Raw genomic sequence first — 22,686 nt, forward strand, 5'->3', positions numbered from 1 at the left:
CTACTGGCAAAATGATCTATGATGTTTCAGTTATACTGAGTGTGTTTATTTAGAATGTATGATACCTCTGGGATTCTATCTTGAATTGCATTGAATTACATTATTATTATTATTAACTTTTAAACAGTTGGAAAAAATATGAGGTCTCATGGGCTTTAAAAAAAGAACAATTCACTTAAGAATCAGTCTTTAGAGACCAAACCAGACTTTAGGTCATGTTAAATCAGTGAAATTGAAAAGGTTAAGATATAATACTGTTCTCTTGAATAAAGAAAATTTGTTAAATATATCAATATGGAACAGCTATATAATGTCATATTTTTTGTAGAAACTAACAAATCAGGAAAATTTATTTGTGCTATGTATCATTGGCTTTCACATGGGATATTGTTAATACAGCTGAAGAATTCTGAACTGGGGATGTTGGACGGGTGGAGAGGCTGAACTTTTGTTCTATACTAGTTATATAAACAGATAATAGCTTTTCGTGCAATTCTTCATTTGAGAAACAGGAAAATTGGCATAAATTCCTATGGACCAGATAATTAATTATTTTAAATGCATTTTAATTTGAAAAGTAAGAGAATGGACATGACTTCTTATGGTTACTCTCATGTCTGAAATCTCATTCTAAGTAAAAATCTATAGAAAATTTTATTGTACAGTGAACAGATAAGTAGAAATCACATATTAGGAAGAGGCATTCTAATTTTTTTAAGAGAAAAAATCATGAAGGAAATTCCATTTTTATTTATTGAAGTCACTTTCTTAACTTCATGAACATAAAAGCCTGGTTTCTACTGATGACCCCTTTTTTCAAGGCATCCACCACTTCCTTGTTCCTAAGGCTGTAGATTAAAGGGTTCAGCATGGGAATGATCACCGTGTAGAAGACAGAGGCCATCTTGTCTGTGTCCAGGGAATGGTGAGAGCTTGGCTGTAAGTACATGAAGATGAGGGACCCGTAGAATATGGTGACTGCCAGCATGTGGGAGCTACACATGGAGAAAGCCTTGTGTCTCCCCTCAGCTGAGCACATCCTCAGGATGGCAGAGATGATGTACAAGTAGGAGACAGAGACAACCAGAAGGGAGGAAATGAACTTGGTACCAGCACAGACAAAGATCCACAGCTGCTTGGCATGAGTGCCTGAGCACATCAGCCTGAGGAGAGGCACGTCATCACAGTAGAAATGGTTATGGATTTTGGAGTGGCAATAGGAGAGATGAAAGATGAGGATAGTATGGAGCAGGGTGACCAGGAAGCTGTAGCTGTAGGGGGCAGCCACAAGCTGGATGCAGATTCTTGGGGACATCACAACTGTTTAGAGGAAAGTGTTATAAATGGCCATGTAGAGGTCATAGGCCATGGAAGCCAGGAGCAAACACTCAGCTGTCATGCAAGCCAGGAAACAGCCTAATTGAGCAGCACATGCATTGAAGGAGATCACGTTCTATTGGTACAAGAAGTTCCCAAGCATCTTGGGTGTGATGACAGAAGCATAACAGAAATCAACAAAAGCCAGTTTGCTAAGAAAGAAGTACATTGGTGTGTTGAGTCTTGCATCCTTTCTAATGACCAGGATCAGACCCAGGTTGCATACTACTGTGAAGAGGTAGATGGAAAAGAGCAGCACAAAGAGGGGCATCTTCACCTCCTGACAATCCGTGAGGCCCACGAGAATGAACTCTATCACCTGCATGCGGTTGATCTGGGTCACACGTCTTCAGTATGTCTGGATGAAGAGAGGAGAAAATAAATCTAGCTTAATTAAATAAAATTTAAATTGTAATATCCTTTAAAGCCATTTAATTGTTAACAGGAAAATGCTAATATTAAAGTTATTAGCATCCTTGAAGCCTGGGGATGGGACAAAGATCAAAAAGAAATCTTTTGTAGGAAAGGCACATTTTTTCCCCCAAAGGCAATTGTATTTAAAGTTAAGAGCCATGGGATATGATTCAGTCCACACTGGCTCTCTTTTCAAAGCTCTTGACTTTATATTATTTGAATTTTACCATCAATTTTTCAAAATTTTGAACTATTGTTTTTTTCAAAAAAAGTCCTAACATTGAGGACATAAAGGAATTTGAATCTTCTGCAGTGATATTACCCAGACAGACTTGCCCATGTGATACAAACTCCACATTGCTTCAATGCTATATTTATCTTTTGTATACCATTACTTATTGCAAAGAAGTCACCATACGTTACTACAGATTCTTCATAATTGTGTTAATGCAAATGCTGGAAATAGGTAATTTTATGAAAGATGCTATCACAAGCTTTGCAGGCTGATTATTTACTTTGTTTCTTATATGCCCATTCTACAGATGGAGAAAGAAGTCTGAGAGATTATGCACCTGGAGTATGATCAGACAGCCAGTCTTAGCACAGCTGGGATTCAAACTTGTGTTTTTCTGAGGCAGCAACCCACCCACTATTAAGTTCTCAATATTCCTGATTTATTCCATTGGTACATTGCCTAGACTTCGCCAAGCATATGTTAATACAATGTTTCACAGACATCTTTCTATGTAAAGCATCAACTGAACTGATCAAATTCAATGAAAACCTTCAAATTTTAAAAACATTTTGCTTAGTTACAATAAAGGTGATATTTACTTTCTAATAAAATTATATCAATGTACATGGCTCCAAACTAAACACATACAGATTTGGATTGTTTTTATATTAATTTTCATGTTTTTACTGTGCTACTTTTGTGACAGAATTTCAATCTAAAATGAAACTGGAGGATAGAAAGTGGAAAATCACACATATGTCCTCAAGCAAACAGAAGGTAAGTACTAGTGGGGAGTGACAGGCTGATTTCTTGTAAATGCCTGATGTACCAAACACCAAAATTTATCCAAGAATCTCTCCTCATCCCCGAGCCCATAAACTTGCTGCTTGGACTTGTGAAAAACTCAGAAACAGCCAGAGCAAAGTGAGTGAATAGTAAGTGGTAGAAATTTGCCATGAACATATCAAGGATGGTCTCTGTTTTGTTTTTTTTTAAGTTTAAATTTAAGTTTTTTGGAGAATGCACCCAGATATGTTTGTTTTAACTGACTCTGATTGAACTCCCCCTTGTTTATACCCACTCCATAAATACAGCCTACCCTAAACTCTCAATGGATTTGTTTGTAGCTTGCTAGAGATTTATGTTTCCCAAATTACAGCTCAAACTATTCCCAAACCAACCCATTTTGTACAACTTTAAGCTTACTTCAGTTTCTCTCTCTTTTTTAAGTTGACATTTGAAATGGATTAACTTCATTCATTTTACCTATCCTTTTTGTCTGTTGTTCATAACTGAAATATAAAAATCAATATAAGCTTCAATTTAGGACAGAACAGGATAATTATATATGAGTTTTGTTTATTGCTATACATTTTCTTGTTAGTATATCCCATAATGTCTCATGTCATATTTATCCCTCTTTCTCCACACAAAAATTTAAAAACAGTTTTAAGAAAACATAAATTGCACTGCACATGCTAGAAATTAGACTTGCAGAATCATCAGCCCATGCATTCTGATTCATTTCTACTCGTGCTACATTAGAAGCATTTATTTTATCATGTTGATAATGATCTTTTATATCAAACAGTAGTAGGGCATACCTTTAAAAAATATGAGATTAGAGTTTGAATCATGGTGATGTTATGTACTAGTGAGTGTGTTTCTTAATGAAGTTACTCAGGCTTTCTTGGTTTGCTTACTGAAAGAAATAACAGAGGCACACTCCTTCTTGGAAAATAAATGTAAAATTTCCATTTAAGCTCACTTATACTGTTGTATTTATGAGAAGGAAATACTATGGAATTTCTGTAATGAACACTTGCTTTTTGAATGACAGGTAACTACTGAAAACTATCATTTCATTGATATGTGTACCAAGTGGGATACAGTGGAAAGAACCATGAATAAAATTGGGAGATCTATATTTAAGTGGCTCCATCACCCTCTAGTCACAGTAATTTTAGAATGTCAAAAATTCCTTTGTCCCTCAGTTTCTCAATCTGTAAATTGTGCTATTTTATATCTAAAAAATGCAAACATTAATATAAAATAATGTGTCTGCGCATTGCCTACATGAGTAGATTTTAAAATAGAAAATATTATGTTAAAATTGCTCCCCTGATCTAGTAAAATGTTGATGCTGGGTGAAGTCAGAGTAATCACTTTTAAAATTCACTGGTAGTGAGGTAGGCAGTACTTATTGGTCAGGGTAAGATATTAGAACATGAAAATTATACAACAAGACACAGACAATTTTTATCTGTTGGATGCAGACATCTGTAGTTAAAGATTTATATGCAATATATATGTTAAATTAAAGACATAGAAGATTGTCTCATTTTTATTTTTAGCTCTTCAATTATAGTCTCAACAAAGAATAAATTAACAAAGGAATATATAGCCTACCTGATACATTTTCTTATGTCAGGAAACAGATGTAAGGATACATCAGGAGAAGGTAGATGTTCTTCATAAAGCATGAATGTCAAAATCAAAAATAATTTTTAGCTGTGTCTTTGTGCAAGTGTCTACAACTTTCTATGGTTAAGAGGACAATCTCTGATGCTATTGATCATTATGTGACATGAGTAGGTCATGGGAGTATTTAAAAGCTTAGTTAGTGATCCCACAATATATAAATTCCATTTTGAAATAATCATGCAACTGTTTGATTAGAAATTTGGCTTACAAGGCCCATAATACCAGCTAAGACTCCTCTGTTCAGCAGCTGTAAGAACTTCAATATGCCATTTCATCTTATCTTAAAGGTGGCACATGTAAATGAATGCAAATGTATTTGAAAGTATATTACATATGATCTTTTAGCATCTAACCCATGATATTTTATCTTCAACTTCCATTTACATGTTTTCTCTTGTGTCACAGCCAACACACATTGATCTAATTAGAATAATTGTTTTGTGGTCCTCAGTTACAATAAGAAGACTGTACATGCATCCCTGCTTCATATGTTCTTTTTCCTGTGCTCATCTCTACCAGATGAGTGGTGAATGAAGGGTTGGATGAAAAACGCCTATTTATCCTTCAAAGCCTTTCAAAATCCCATTGTTCCTGTAAAGATCTCCCTAAATTCCAATTCCCATGCTCTGTTACCTACCAGTTTTCATTTTTGCATTCTGGAAACATTTTATGCATAAATTATTTGCATATCATTTATGGTTTCCATCTGTTTCCATATTTGTTTTTTGGAGAGACTGTAGACTCCATAGGTAGAAACCATGACTTTTTGATTCATTTCCTAAAGTAGCCCCTTCTAGATGCTTGGCAATGGGGAATTAAAGGTTAATTTTGGTAATAAAATTTCAATTTATTTCTCCTGCTCATAATTAATGTTCTTTAGTTATTTCAAATATATTAAGGGATGTAGTGATGACAATTATAAGGTGCTCACCTCTCATTCTGGGTAAAATGACTAGCTTTTGCAAAAATGAAAACAGTTTAGACATAGTTTACAATATAATCAATTAAGTGCCTGACTTGTCCAAATGATTGAATAGATTCTATTTTAGAGATCTCAAATTTTTACACCAAACTAATAAAATGTATATCATATAAAAGCACCTACTTATACAGCTGAAATAAAATTAGAAGAAACACTCTTTACCCTCATTTCTAAAATGTCACCCAAAGAGTTTTATTTTAAAATCTATTCTATTCTAGTTGATTTTAAAAATTCAGATTTTTGTCACCCCCCACAATTTTTAAAAACAATCTTTAAAACTATCTGGGTAGAAGGTGTTCCTATTTCTTCTCCAAGTGGGTTTGTGCAGCAGTGAACTGCAGGGTTTTATTAATGACCTACCCTAAGGGATCTTACTCAGGGTCTGATGTAAGATCATCAGGAAAGTTACAGACCACACCCCAGAGGGAGCCCACAGACTGCTAGAGATCAATTAGCATTGCTCTCGTGTTTGAAGAACCACCCTAGTATCCCCTCATTTTTGAGTTGCTATCATTTACTGATTGCTGTCATAATTGTTCATAATGTTTTTACTCAAAAACAGGATTTAAATCTATCCTTAAAAAAGATAAGAATCTGTGAAGGGAATTCCTGGGTAATATAGTAGTAATGTGGTCATATGTTTGTTGACTTAAAACTGCTGAAATATTTCCCAAAGTAAAGTACTTTGTACACTCCAGTCAGCAATATATGGTAAATTTAGGAGCTGAACCTAGTTACCAATATGATACTTTGTATTTGATAATCTAGTATTTTTCACTTTACCCACACTAGTTGGTGGAGAAATAGAATTTCAGTGTTATTGTAATTTCATTTCTCTGTTAGATGTTAGACCTTTTTGAATGTGTTTATTTACCATACATACCTCTTCTCTGAAGTGTTTTTTTCAGGTCTCTTCCCCATTTTCTTAGGTTGTCTTGTAGTCATTAACTTATAGAGGACATTTGTGTGTATCTTGGAGCCCATTGGCTTACTTTTGTTTCTTGGCTGATAGTCAATTGAATACACACATGTGCACATCTTTTGGACTCTGTACTCTGTTCCATTCCTCTGTGTATCTATTTCTATCATATATTTCTCTACTTTGATTATTATAAATTTATAGTCTTGAAATCGTCCATGTAAGTTCTTTCACTTTGTTCTTCTTTGAAATTGTTTCAGATGTTCTGGGTCTTCTCTTTGCTAAATGGAAACAGACCTAAAGCCGGACATGACTGACCTTGACTTTACACCTTGAGCATAGGTCAAGACTTGCCCACTCACTTCGAGAGTGGTCACATTTAGTAGCAGTTATTAAATTATTTTAATATTAAAATTGATTTCAAACTTAAAATTAAGTCTCATTGAAAGGTATACTTTGGTCTAAATACTGTAGAGTTAATTTAAGGGATGAGTCACTCAGAGGGTGAGGATAAAGTATTAAAAAGAGATAATTTTTCCTTTTGGAGATGTCTCTTTCCAACACCTTGAAGTCAGAATGGTTCCCTGTTACATGTGGGAAACTTGAAGTGTTTGAGAAAGTTCCATCAAGAAAGAGTATACTTTGCTGTCCTAATAGAGGAGTAATTAGATAGGAATTGAAGAAATCATTCCCGAGTCAGGGAACCAATCACAAGGACTTTTAGAAATAACTAGAGGTTGAGTGAATGCAGTTGAGTCATTAAGGCCTTACAATTATTACCATTTAAAAATTAATATAAATGTATTCCAATTTCCTAACTAAAGGCTTTTGTTGCATCAAGCCATTAATTACATATGTGGTGAATATAAACATAAGAACATGAGAAGTTCTACCTGAGGAAGAGGTGTGATTGGACAGATGCTAAGGGACTTTACATAGGTTGGAAACATTATTTCTAAACTATTCATCATTATAATTATGATGAAATACGTGTTTTGTGGTAATTAAGACTATGACCTTAGTGAAGTTTAAAAAGAAGGGAACATTTTAGAGTGGATACATTCACACTGTATCTACAATATATAACAGCTGCTGTTACTCACCTATTATCGCCACTTTGCAATTTTATCATCACACAATGAAAACAATATGTTAGTAAATATTAGTATCCCTTCTTGAATTTTTTTAAATCGTGGAAGAAAAATCACAGTGCATAATACTTTTTCTTAGTGCTTTATTTTTTTATTTCAAATTATTATGCAAATTTGTAAACCATTCACCCAGCAACACATAGAATGTGGAAGAACACTTATGGATTTATTTTAGAAATAAAAAGCAATCATATGTTATAAGCACAAAGCTATTTATTACCACATTTTTTGTAGTGGCAAAAGAAATAAAAACCTGCAAACAACCAAGTGTCCATCAGTTAAAGAATGGTCAAATACAAAGTAATTAATCTGGACTCCACTGTTGTATGCTGGTGTTAAAAATGAAAAAAAAAATTAATCTTTATTGGCCAAGAAAAATGCCAACAATGAATTCTCAAGTTAGAAAAGTAAGTTGTAGGGAATATAATGTATTAGGATTTTCTAAAAGTTCTTTCTGTATGAATGATAGTGCAAAATGCTATTAATATTAATAAACTGTATTTGTAGATTGTAAAAAGTAATGGAAATGCTGTAATTTGATAAAGAAATAAATGTGACCAAAAAAGTACTTGCAGTATAATATAAACTATTACTCTAGAAAATAAAATTTATTTATAACAGTTAACACGCTTAGGGACAGGATTGAAAACTACCATGGTAAACAAAATTGATATTTTTGGAGAATGCAATTTTGCATTTATTTTATTTTGCTCAATTTATGTTTTATTTCTTTTCTATTTAAATTTTAAAATATTTTCCAGCTTTCTAGAGGTTATAATTGATAAATAAAATTTGTATGTATTTCCAGTGTACAATATGATATTCTGATATATGTATATAAAGGTGATTATTATAATTAGCTAATTAACATATCCATTACCTCACATAGATAATTTTTTTTTCTTTTGTGGTGAGAACACTTAAGATGAACTCTCAATAAAGTAAAACACAGTATATTAAAAAAGGGACAAAATAAACAAAATGCATAGATCTGGGATAAAGAGACCCTAGTTCATATTTTGATTTACTTCCCCACAATTTTCTATTTAAATGCTGACATAGATTGAAGCAAGCATGACTGGGGTAGTGTATATAATTTAAAAACTTTAAAAAGACCATCTCAAACAACAAAGAGAACACTAAGATGTATGGAATCCGTTTGTTTGCTGAGTAAGTACACAATTGGAAAAAAGTGTTGTTAGCAGAGTCCATTCAAAATGTTGGCTCTGTGTATATACAAGACCATGAAGAAGACAAAATAGACGTGATAAAAGTGCAATTAACCCTAGAGTGTGTCAGTCATCTCTAATCTTATTTATCGCTGCTAAAGATTTTCAAAAGATTGATGTCATTTTAGTAAATGACCAGATAATTTACTTTTCTTGTGTTTGCCAATTTTAACTTGTTTGTTGTGAGGCTATAAACCAAAGTTAGCTATAGTTTGATGGCCTATGGGAGACCCAGAGTTAGCCAAAATTTTTCTCATGGTTCTTAATTAAAAAAAAAACTTCCCATATGCTCATTCCATCCTTGAGATTAAAACATATGAATACAATCAGATTGAAAAGTCCATTCTGAAGTTCATGCTTTGTTTCTACTTCAGCTCAGATTCTTAAAGCACCTCATTCATGTTGTGTCATAATCAGAGATTTCATTACTTTCTTGCCTCTTGTCTGACCCACACACTTTTCAAGGTCTAATTTTATTTATATTTAATTTACAGTGACTGCTATAACATACACATTACTAATTTTCTGGTTAATGGTACTCATGTTGACTAAGACTTTTTCTTTCACTTCTGCAAGTCAAAATTTGAGCAAAAATTTGGCATAATCTGCCTTATGTCTAAAACAATTTAAGTTCCAATATGACCTTGAAAATTATCTGGCTGCAATATTTATTCAATTGAAGTGGAAAATAGTACAGGAGTTTTAAGAGAAAGTGTTTTATTCAGAAAAAGAGAAAAGCAATCTCATAAAACATTCCCACTTTTTGATACTATAATCAGAGTGACAGGATATTAAACAACAATTGTTGGTTCTACTTTTGTAACTGAATATTAAGATATTAATGGCGAATTTTGCATCGATTGGTTTAAGTTCTCTTCAGAGCATCTTTTACTTCTTTGTTCCTCAGGCTATAGATCTATGAATTCAGCATAGGAATCACTAGGGTGTAAAACACAGAGGCCATTTTATCAATAGCAAAAGCATGGCTGGATTTGGGTTGCAGGTAAATAAACAATAACGTCCCATAGAACACGACCACCACTGTCAGATGGGAACTGCAAGTGGAGAAGGCTTTGTATCTTCCCTCCGTTGAGTTCATTCTGAGAATGGTCACAAGAATAAACATGTAAGTCACAAGAACAACCAAGAGGGAAGAGAGCAAATTGCACCCTGAAAAGATCAAAATGATCAGTTGTAACTCATGTGTGTCAGAGCAGAGCAGTCACAGTAAAAGTAACTGATAATGTTAGAGTCACAGAACGACTGAAATAACTTAATGGTGAGAAATAGTGACACAAATGTGTCATAGAGACAGGGAGTAAGTACCAGCCCCCAACACACTTTCTCTGCCATGATGACCCTGTAGAGAAGAGGCTTGCAGATGGTGATGTAGCGATCATAGGCCATTGCTGATAGGATGAACAGTTCAGTGATGATGAAAACCTCAAAGAAGGTTAGCTGGGTGGCACATGAATAGTAGGACATTGTATTTTTGTGCACCACAATGTTGACCATCATTTTGGGGCCAATGACAGTGGAGTAACCAAGATCAGTAATTGACAAATGTCTAAGGAAAAAGTACGTGGGAGTATGTAGCTTGGAGTCCAAATGAGTCAATATAACCATGCCCAGATTGCCCAACACTGTGACCAATATATGACTAGGAAGATTCCAAAAACAGGCGCCTGCAGCCCTGGGCTGTCAGTGAGCCCCAGAAGAATAAATCCTATCACTTTGGATACTGCAGTATGGTTATGTTTCTCCATGTGGTTCATCCTGGTAACCTGTGTGTAAAATCAATATTGATTATACTTGAGATGCTATCTTCTAAGAGAATTTCATACATGGTGCATGAGATAAAGTCATTTTTCATTGTCTCAAATTGTAAATAAAGATTCTTCTTCCCATCAGGTCAAAACTGTACACATCTACATTCACACTGCAGTGAAAGGGCCTAATGATTAGCTTTTTTGATTGTAATGTAAGTTCCTGACATTAAGCTTTTGACTGCTGAGTCACTCCATTTCAAAGACATCCACCTCAAATAAATGTATGTCCAGCTACACAATCAGGTAGCCAGCCTGCTCTGTCTCTTAACTTCTCTTTTAGAAAACCCTAGATAATGTAGGTAACTGACTGCTTGATTGGCCCTGCTTTTCCCTTCCTGCATTTTAATTCCTACTCATGTTTTTAATGCACCATTAAAAAGTGAATATAGGTGTGCCCCACCCTTGACCACAATCTAGCCAGAACTCATGGTATTCTCTCTCTCTCTTCCTCTCTCCGCAGCCTCTCTGCCTGGCCCTGAGTATGCCACGTACCCACCAGAATGTGTGCAATAAATCTTGTTTTTCTAAAGTTCCCTGAAAATTGTTGCTTAGGTGCATCCTGCAATTGTAATAAAATTCACAAGGGCTGGTCTAGTCACTACAAACTAGCTCTGGTTGGGGAAATGTCTGTGGGGGCCCACTACAAATATTAAGGGGCACTTGAGTGCCCACAGGCATTCCTAGTTGATAGAATCACTACCAATAGGCTGAGACCAATGTGAAACACAAATTCATTAAAACTTTGGTAAAGCATGTTATAAGGGGGCAAGACATTTTGAAGATTTTTTTTGAGATGGCTACTATGGCCTCCTTCTTTTTTACCCAAGTCTTTTGAACTATATCAAGTGACTTATTATATTTCAGGTTTTAAAAGTTTCCAAGTAATTTGTAAAAGAAAAAATCTACACCCAAACCATAAACCTTATGTTATTAACAATCATCATATCTGTTTAAAGTTGCAAGACACAAAAAGACTTTCTAAACGTTTGGAGTGACAAGTAAGACGGTGATCAGAAAAACCTCCGAGTACTGAGTACAGATTTCAGTACTTCTCACTGAATGTAGCCTAGCTTATTTTCCCAACACAAGATCCAATGCTGTAGTATTATAGTTTCAGAGTTTTGCTATTAGTATCTTTGTCCTCATTTGCCACATCAGTTGTTTCTGACTATTGAGTCACCTTGATTGGTCTTCCAATCACACATCCCTCATCTGCATAAAGAGGGCTTGCCACTCTGATTATTTCTTAATGTTGATGGATTATGGAAATTGATGTAAAGAGACCCACTGGAAAGAAGAATACAAATGAATATCAAGCACTGATAGAGAACTCATTAAATGCCAGGCATTTACCCAAGCACTTCACATATATTAAATCATATGATCCACACAATCACTCTAGGAAATAAACAGTATAGTCAGCTGTCTGTTTTCACAGGGGATTGATTCCAGGACCTGCTGTAGATACCAACATCTGCAAATGCTTAAACCTTAAAGCCATCTTCCATATCCACAGGGGATTCTGCATCTGCAAGTTCAACAAACCATCACTGATGAACACAGTAGCATACGTACTGAAAAAAAATCTGCATGTAAGTGGATAGTGCAGTTCAAACCCATGTTGTTTGAAGGTCAACTGTATTAGCATAATCCATCTGAGTGTCAAGGAAACTGGGGCACAGGAAGTGAAATAACTAATGTTACTCAGGTAATAAGTGGTATTAATAAAAGTTATTCTGTCTTCAGAATATATCCTCATAAACACAGAGACATTCTTCTGCTTTATTAAGATCACCCTAAGCACAGAGGAAAGGAAAGTGGGACAGGAGGGACACCAGTTGAATTAGTATAGAAAAAGTTTCTTGTTAAGATAAATAACTGAAGCATTAAGTTTATTTGAAAAACTGAGATGATCTAAATGCACAGAACAGAGTATCAGAGATGATATAACAGATCTGTCCTGCACATGAGTCCTACTGATGACCGGAAAGTACATTGCAAGGTGAGAAACAGTTTTGCAGAACTTAACACCCTTCAAGGTCTATGGTGATGATTGAGTTTAAGCTGTATGTCCTGAGAAGTTGTTGAAGACCAGTGTTTCTACTCACCTTGCTGAAGAATCTGCTTTGACTTTCAACTGTTTTAATCCTCATTGTCTGTTGCAGAATGTTTTTAAGTGTTTTTCTATCCCCTTGAGACTCATTTTGTTAAAGTTATGATCTGGTTCAAGGATAAAAAAAAAAGTACATAATTACCTGAGGGAGGGTGACTTAAATACCTGTTAATTATTCTCCAAATGTTCTACTAGGAAAAATAAAAATTATTTCATGCCTGGGTCTAATGAAATAAATTATACATCACTAAACACTGAAAAACCTAAGTATAACTGTGTCAGCATCTCAGTTACACAATATAATACGCATATTAGGTGTATCACACACACATGCACACAAAATGCACGAGCAAATGAACAAATGACTTTGTAGAAAAAGAATATACAATATTTGATAATACAGTGTCCATTAACCAAGAATAATTTTGATGGATATATAATCCTTATGTCAACCTATAGGTTGACAATTATAAGTTGAATTCTAAGGATTTCTCTTTATCATTGGTTTTCAGACATTTTATGTGATGTGATTTGGTATAATTTCCTTTCTGTTTATCCTGCTTAGAATTATTTTAGCTTCTTATACCTTGGGTTATAGGGTTTCTTTCTTTTTTAAATTCTGTCAACATTCTTCCAGTGGTTTTGCTGCACCATGTTATGTATTCTTCCCTCTTGGATCTACACTTAAATGTACAGTATGTAGCTTGTTATTTTTCTACAGATCACTAAGACTATTTTCATGGTATTTATTCAGTATTTTTATTTCTCTCTGGCTTTATTTTAGGTAACCTCTATTGTGATGTGTTTAAGAGCAGTTATTGTTTTTTTCACTGTATAATCTGCTGTTACTCTTATTCAGCAAATATTAGTTTATATCTAGTACTCTATTTTCATCTTCTGAAGTCCCATTAGGTTATTTTTAATCTTTTTTTGCCTCCTCAAAAAGTTAGTGTTTTAATTAAGTTATTCAGTATGTTGAACATATTTATAATAAATTTAAAGTCCTTGCTCAATAATTCTATCATCACTGTCATTTAAGAATCTATTTTAATCATCTCCTGGATGAGATCACATGTTCCTGCTTTCACATATTTCTAGTATTTGGGATTGAATGCTAAATATTGTGAATTTTTATGTTAATAAGCATTGTATTTTTTTCTGTCTTCTTAAAAGAATGTTAAACATTTTAAACAGGGACTTGGTGGCTCTGTTTAGGACTTGTTTTCAAATTGTATGAGTAGAAGTCTACAGTAGATTTTACCTCTGAGATCCTCTATACTGGATGCCCAAGTGCTGAACAAAAATTCTGCTTTCTGGCTTTTTGTAACTCTAATGTCTTCCTGGGCTTTGTCATCTCTGGAATTATTCAGCTTATAATTCTGTGATTATTCTTTTTTAATAGGTTTGTGGACTTTCATTGTAGGCATGCCAAAATTAATGTTCAGTAAGAAACTCAAAGAAACCTTGTAATATTGTTACTTTAAATGTAAATGGATTAAAGTCTCCAAAGGCAGAGACTAGTAGAATGAATTAAAAAAAATCATGATCCAATTATCTGCTGTCTTTAAGAGGATTACTGTTTACACTGATGTGCAGAAAATACAATGAAAACATGATTGAAAATATACCTGCCATAAAGAAAAAAAAATACCTGACAGAAACAAACACAGTTTGCTGACATAGAGTTTAATAATTGTTTCTGTTGGCAGAGATGGGGGATTCTGTGGAATCATTAAAGGAAACATTGAATCAACAGCAAGGAATGTTGGGATTTTGGGGAATGAGTGACATTTAATTGAGATCTAAAATATGAAGATTCATTTGGCTGAATATAAGCAAAACAATGCATTTTTCTGTGCATTTTAATTAGCCTTTGCTCTGGAGCCAAAAAAGAATGCAATTATATTTATTAGAAATATTATCAAGTAACATTTGCCTTTATCATAGTTTATTAAAACAATATTCCATATTGGATATTAGATACAAAGATTGCATTGATTCTTAAAGATTCTATAAAAGGTGTTTTTTACTTCTTTATTCCTTAAGCTGTAGATGAAGGGGTTAAACATCAGGATCACTAGAGTGTAAAACACGGAAGCCATTTTATCAGTATGGAAGGATTGAGTGGAGTTAGGCTCCATGTACGTAAAGAGCAGAGATCCACAGAACACAACCACCACCGTCAGATGTGAACCACACGTAGAGAAAGCTTTTTTCCTGCCCTCTGCAGAATGCATTTGAAATATGGGAATCAGAATCAGTACGTAGGATAGCAGGATGCCCACCAGCACATGACAAAGTCTCCAGGACATGATGACACTGTAGCACAGGGGGTGACAGATGGCCAAATAGCAGTCATAGGCCATGGGTGACAGGATAAAAAATTCACTGATAAAGAACATAAGAAAGAAAGCCAACTGTGTGACATATGCATAATAGGATATGGTATTTTGATCCACAACAAAACTTACCAGCATCTTGGGACAAATGACAGTAGAATTACCAAGATCAATGAAAGGCAGATGTTTGATAAAAAAAAACACATAGGTGTGTGTATATGAGAATCCACTTGGGTCAAGATAATCATGCCAAGATTGCCCACCACTGTGACTGTGTAGATGATGAGGAAGACCCCAAAAAGGGGGACCTGCAGTTCAGGCTGCCTTGTGACTCCCATCAGAATGAATTCAGTCAACAATGATAGATTCTGCTGGCCCATTTAGTCCAGTTAGATTTTCTGGGAAAAAGCAGAGGGGTTGTTATTAGTTTCATTTAGTGTCACCTGAACAAAGACAGAATGGATGTTTTCTTAGTAATAGGACAAAGAATAATAATTTCCACATCTGATTTTGAAACTAAAATAAATGACAGAATCTTTTACTTCCCAAGAAAGGGTAGTCAAATGAAACACATGCTCTATTATGACATATGAGACTCTAAAGGGTCATAAATATTTGGAACATGTCCATTGATTTAGAAAAATCCATATTGGTGTTAACAGAGAAATGTTAGACTTAATTTCATCTACACAATCATATCCCAATTTTTCTTTCATACACTTCCATTTTTGTCTGAGAATTCTTGCAGTGCTCTCAAATCATACAAAAGTGTATATAAAGAGAATAACACTGGAATTTTAAAATATTTCAGTGATAGTGTCACCCTCTGCATTTTATAAAATTTATGTAGGAAGTCAGTAAAACTAAGTGGAACCACTCTGGTTGAAGATAATGAACCTGCTTTATCTCAATCCACCTGGATTCCCTTCCTTTCACATTCAGTTTCTTCTCCATGAAAACCTGGAACTCTGTAAGCATGATTATCAGTTGGAGGAGTCATTGGAGTTCAACATGCTCAATCAGGCAAAATGCTGGATAGAATTACTACAATGTAATAGAATGCTCGGCTTTAGCCTGCCCAGTCCAAATGGGCCAAGGCAGAAACTCCTCCCTATCAGGTGAAAGTTCTGGGAGTTGTTGAAGAAAAATTAATCAGTCAAACTAAGAAAGAAATGAAGGATTTTATTCTAATGAAATTGAGGATTTTAATCCAGGAACAGCCTCTCAGAAAGCTCTGAGAACTGTCCACCTATGAAAGGTCAAAACACAGTTACATAAGTTTTTGAAACAGAGGGCTGTGCATTAAGTGACGTATTATTGACAGTTTGCAGAATCCAGCTCTACCCATAGAAGGTGAGTAGTGGGTCATGGGTCATTGTGGTCCCTTACAAGATTAAAAAGGAAAGCTGTCTCCTAAGGAGTTATCTTATTGACAGAATGTTGCTCTTTGTGGTTGAGCTGATAGGTATTTCTGCTGATGGGGGAGTTTTGGTGCATAATGCAGACACACAATGCACAGCAGAAGGGAGAAGAGGTTAAAGAGCAGAGGAAAATTTTTATGGTTAAAGTTCTTTGATTTGCCTTAGAATATAAATTTTTATTTCATCAGAGCTGTTAGGGAGGAAGAAATTTTCCTCTACCCTTCTAAGTTCTTTTGGCTGGTCTAAGAATTAAATTGCTGTGAGATAGATTAACAGGAGAAAATCAAATAAAATTTATATAACGTGTATGCATGAGAGAGACCCAGGAAATTTGAGTAATTCACCCAAATGACCGAAGTCCTTGCCTTAAATACCATCTTCAACTAAAGGCAAAAGAGGGTATTGGGGGCAGTGGTTTGGCATTTCAAAGGGGAGGGATGCAATTCACATGCAGGTGGTAAAGCAAATATTTGGTAAACAGATATTTGCTGGGCCATGCAGAGACAATGGTATTCAGCGTGTACACTGATCTCCATGCACTGCCTGAGTTTCCCCCACCACACTAGGCAACTTTCTCTGTAGATACTGCTGGTGATAGTTCTATTCTGGGAACAAGCTATTTATCTAAATTACTTGAGGATGAGACAGACCTGCCTCTTTTTCCTAGATGATTCTGTCTGTTGTTTCTCTGTTGAATCCCATTCTACTTACAGGTTTTTTTTTTTTTTTTTTTGCTTTTTACTATTTTACAAATAACAGTCAAGTGTTTCAGGACCTTCTGTTAAGGTTTTCCTACAGAATGAGAGACACATTGAGTTAAACAAAGGAATTCAAAATTCCAGTCCTGATCTTACCACTCTGAAGTTTTCAGTGTTGCTGAGAATGATTCTAGTGTTTACTGAGTTTGTCTCCATTTTCAGTGTCAGTTACTACTTCCCTCTGAAGATGTCTTGATTCTTTGAGCTTGCCCATTCTAGTAAGAGAGTGTACTAAGTGAAAATACAGTATTGCTAACTATACACATTGTTGTACAGCAGATCTCTGATACTGTTCATCTTGCATAATTGAAATTTCAAATCTGTTGATTAGCAATTCCCCATATGATTCAGCAATCTCATTTCTGGGCATTTATGGAAAATCATTGCCATCAGGACATTAAAGTGATATTAATACCTTGCCCGTTCTTCATATTTGGGAAAGGATATCTCTGGTCATGTTTGGACATGTTGATGCAACATTTTATATACTTCCATTTAGGCCTAACCATTAGGGCAGGCAGGATGCAAAAAGTATGCAGAAGGATGACTGCTTTTCCATCCTCAGACCTGGTGATAGCAGTTTGGAATTATTTGGGGCTCAGGGCTTTCTCCATAACTCTTAAATAATTATATTTATTTGCCAGTCTACTAACTCAGTTTGTAAAGCCTGTTCTGAAAATAAAATTAACCAAAGGGTAAGCAACCAGTAGGGATATCAAGCAGACAACTATAAAAATCTATATGTTCATGCATGGGAGGTTATCCTTATATATAAGGACTTATATCCTTATATTCAAATTATGTTCACTTAAAAATATTGCAAAATTTTATAAAATATTATAATATAGTGCATATTGTAACATTATTTTTCAAACATTGCATTGGATGTGTTTATATAAAACTATATTTACCAAATATTATATAGGACATATACTAAGAAAAAAAGTTTTAATTTGAAATTCAGATGTGACTGGGCATCCTGTATTTTATCTAGAAACCCTAACCTTAATAGATTCTAATAGATCTAAAAGATCTAAAAAATCAGTAATGATTTTTTCAGATATTTACAATATCCAAATGCACTTTCAACATTCAGAAATCAAATGGATGTATGACATCTAGTAAATTCATAGGATTTAAAGTCCTAAAAATATTGTACTACTCCAGTCAAAAAGAGAGACAATGAATTTTTGTGGTGTAAAGTATCAGCTGTCACTGACCATAAGAGTGTCAATAATCAGCAGCCAGGAACCATGGGAAACTACCAACACCCAGGTGGTAATCAAAATCGACATTCCTATCTACTCTCCTTTAATTAAGAATTGGGTTTTCTTCTCCAAACTTACATTTATTTTTTCTCTGGGTAGGGAAAATAAATGCCTTTCCTCTCTCTATGTGATGATGCCTGAGGAAATAGCATATAATTTATTCAGATGATTAAGCCCAAATTATTTCAGTGATTTTTTTTTAATTGCCTGTGCTATTTACTAATTATTCAGGACATCCTATATATTCCCTAGTGAAAAAATACAAGGGGCAATTTTAGGAAAGGAACAAAATAAGATAAATGATTTATACAGTTCATGGAGACCTACATAAATGCACTCACTCCCATACAGAGTCGATGATTAAAGTAACAATGAAAAATACTTTAACATCAGCTTTATCCTAGTAAAACTGGAACAATTCAAAACTCATGATACATTTTACATGACATTATCATCATCATGTAATATTTTTTCTTTGAATTTATTATTCAGATAAAACTATGTAGTAGGCACTGTTAAAGATATATAAAGAAATTAAAACCTCATCTTTAAATGAGTGCTATACCTGCCTTGTCCTTTCATATGGTAAACCCACAATGATTGTTGTAATGCCATGTGTTACTCTAATGATTGCCTCAACTGTAGTGTTTCTTGAGTTGAAATCCCACCACACTTGGGTAACGTTCAGTACAACCTCATTAAGAATAAAATCTAAGATACTACTTTCCTTCTCATAAGATTTCACTTATGCTGTCTTTCTCTTTAACTTCCATATGTACAAGAATTGAGGGAAATTCACATACAGCTGAAGATGGATACGTTTTGAAGAATATTTTATTTGTTCCTAATACCTAAATCAAGATATATAACATTTTCAACACCAAAGACATTTCCCTGATGCTTTATACTCCCTACATCTAGACCACGCCCATCATGAGGAAATTTTCCTTATCTCTTGACTCCCCAAATAATACTGTCCTACGTCCAGCAACTGCAGCTCTGGTTTCTATCCCTAAATTAATTTTTCCCATTTCTGAATTTGATGTAAGTAGAATCACACAATACATATTTTCAGTTTGGTTTCCTTCATTCAGTATAATGATCTGGAAGCTCATCTCTGTTGTGTTCTTATGGATACACAGTACACTTTGTGCATATGCCACAATTATTTATTCTCCTATTGATGGATATTTGAATTTTGGTTTATTACAAAAAAGTCTACTATAAACATTGCTATATAAGTTTATTTATGGACAGGTGGGTTAATTTCTCTTTGTTAGATTGAAGTGAAATTTTTGGATCATAAGGTAAATGTATATTTAAGTTTATAGAAAACTTCAATCTTTCCAAACTTATTATAGCATTTTACATTACCAATAAATATATATGAGATTCCCATTTTCTCCATCCCCATATTTGATGTAAATTATTTTTACTTTGAAATGGAAATTTGAGGAAATTATTTCATTGTGATTTTAATTTTCATTTACTTGATGACTAAATATGATGAACACTTTTCTTGTATCTGTGGGCCATTCATGTAGCTTCTTTTAAAGTATCTAAACTTTTGCCCACTTTAATTTGATTGTTTGTTAATCATTTTTTGGGGGAAATTTTATATGTGTGCTGGACAAAACTGCTTTTTCAGATTTTCTTCTAGAGGTTTTATCGCTTCAGTTGTTTGGCCCAGGATCCTGCAGTGATACAAAGCAGAGCTGTGCTACCACTAGAGGGGCAGAAAACTCTCTCCCATCTGAGAGCTCCACGTATACAAACAGATGTGGGTAAGGGGATGGAGTAGGTAGGAGAGGCCATATAGTTAGTGAAACCCTGGCCCACGGTACACAGACTCTGATGACTGAGAAGGTAGCAGAACCAAGAACCACTCCCTGTCATCACTTTAAAGGTTGCTTTCATTTCCTTGTACATTTGCATGTCAAGGAATTTTGGAATCTATCTTGAACATTGTAGTATCATGCTACAAAAATGTCTGAAGACTGTTATATCCTTCTTAAGAGGGTTGATTTTATTTGCTCATTTTCTTTCATATTTTATCAGAAAATTAACATGGTTTGACTCAAACTACAAACCATGTCTCCTGGGTGGTAATACAAATATTACTTCGTATCTTTATCTCTGTCTGGCATTCTGTAACCTGCTCCACACTTTCATGGCTCAGCGTCGGTTAACTTGGCACACAGAGTATGAATCTAACATTCCCTGGCTTTCCCCTTCCTGGAATGCATCCTTTATTTTCCTTTGACTGTGTTTGTCCCCATTCTGGCTTTCCATTCCTTAGCTCAGAAAGGCAGTGTGTTATATACAAGGTTCCCATTTGGAGCAGATCAAGGCCTTTCTCAAAATAGAATTTGTAAAATGAGAAAATCTCTTGTTCCATTCATGTCTAATGTCTTTCAGAACCTGCCTGATTTTCTGTCTCCAGTGCTTTCAGGTTTGTTTTGTTCTGTATTTTCTAAGAAACTAGTTTTTTAACTGTGAGGTAGCATGTCTTAGCAAAGCTTACTTGGTCATTACCAGAAACAAATAAGGAAAAGTGTATATCTCTTTGAGATTCTAAATTATGTTTTTGCCTGATATAGAATTATTGTCTGATATTTTTCCAGTGTTTTAAGAGGTTGCTCAATTTTCTTCTGCTTCTCATTATGTTTGTCACAAAGTCTGTGTTCATTCTTATCTTTTTTTTTCCCTGTATGTATTATTTTTAGGTCTTTCAAGTGTCTACACTTTTAATGCTTTCTATTTAATATCTTGGTAATTAAGTGTGGATAATTTCTATTCTCTTATGTTCAAATTCACTAATTTATGTCTGTAATGTCTATTCTGCCTTTAACAAATACACAAAAAATATTCATATCTGATATGATATTCTGCCCTAGTCACTCAATTTGGTTTTCCATCATGATTCTTCTCTTTTTAATGTTCATGTTGCCTTTGAATTCTTAGAAATGTTTATTACTATTTTAAAGTTCTTTCTGCCAATTCTATCATCTCTGGTTTTCCTGGGTCCAGAAATGATATTTTATTTTTCATAATGTTAATATTTCTTAATGTTTCATAATGTCAATTGTTGTGCATAACATTCTCCTGCTTCTTCAACATGCATGTAAATGTTTCTTTGTATGATGGACATTGTGGACATTTTTCAGTTGAGTCCAGAATTTTAAATCTTTCTTCAAACACTGTTGAGCTTTGTTTTGGCAGGAAATTTATTTACTTGCAAGTCTGCTTAATCTTTTTGTGAGCTAATGTGGAGCTTTGTTAGAGTGGAGTACAGTGCATCCTTTTCTCTGGGGTCAGTTCTCTCTTCTGCTGTCTCCACTGAAAGCCCTAGAGATTCAGTGAGATTCCTGACTAAGCTCTGACAGGATGTAAATGTGTCCCAACCCTCTGTGAACTGGTAGTTTTCATCATGCAGATCCCTGGTGGCTTCTTTTCCCCTAGTAGCATTTCTTGATCTAGCGTCACAGAATATCACCTTAATAGGTAGGTGCAGTTTAGAAATCAACCAGCATCTCACATTGATATGCAATCACTTTGTTAGCATGGGTGTCTCCTCTCCAGGACCCAGTTCCACGTGTTCCAGGCACCTCATCCCTTCCTGATCTGATTTTGTGTCTTTATCTCAATATGATTATTGTGTTCTCCATGTACCCACCATCACTCCATGTCAGGGACCAGTAATCATGTCCCTTCTCTCACAGGTCCTAGTTTTGTGCTGACAGACATCAAATATATGAAAACTCCTGTTACATGCCTTCCTCTAATTTTCCAGTTGTTTTCAGCAGCAGATTTATTAAAATTCAACATTCCAGGTACCAAGACTGACAAAACCCCTCCGTTTCCCTACCAGTCTAACTTGAGCATCTTTCCCATTTTTCCCTATAGTGATGATCCATGTTTTCCCTATGATTCATAAAAGCCTATTTCCTGTTTTAATAACAGATTTCTAGATAATCTAAGTGTCTTTGGGAGTATATTTTTATTCAACCTTTCTAAAAACAAAGATTTGATCATTCTGGTAACCCTCTTGTCTCTGGTGTGTAACATGATGTCTAGAGTGTGGCATCCTTCAGTAAATATTGGTTTGATGAATGAAACCCTTGAATTTACACATTTCTAGAAGTATTCTTTCCAACTTAATCTACA

General features: G+C 34.6%; 2 pseudogenes; both read right to left on the reverse strand.

Moving 5' to 3' along the window:
* Nucleotides 1-760: 760 nt before the first annotated feature.
* On the reverse strand, nucleotides 761-6,413 carry LOC102533406 (olfactory receptor 8U9-like; annotated as a pseudogene).
* A 3,243-nt stretch (nucleotides 6,414-9,656) lies between these two features.
* Nucleotides 9,657-10,566, reverse strand: LOC140693331 (olfactory receptor 8K1-like; annotated as a pseudogene).
* Nucleotides 10,567-22,686: the final 12,120 nt, after the last annotated feature.

Source organism: Vicugna pacos, unplaced genomic scaffold, assembly GCF_048564905.1.
Source record: "Vicugna pacos unplaced genomic scaffold, VicPac4 scaffold_19, whole genome shotgun sequence".
NCBI lineage: Eukaryota > Metazoa > Chordata > Mammalia > Artiodactyla > Camelidae > Vicugna > Vicugna pacos.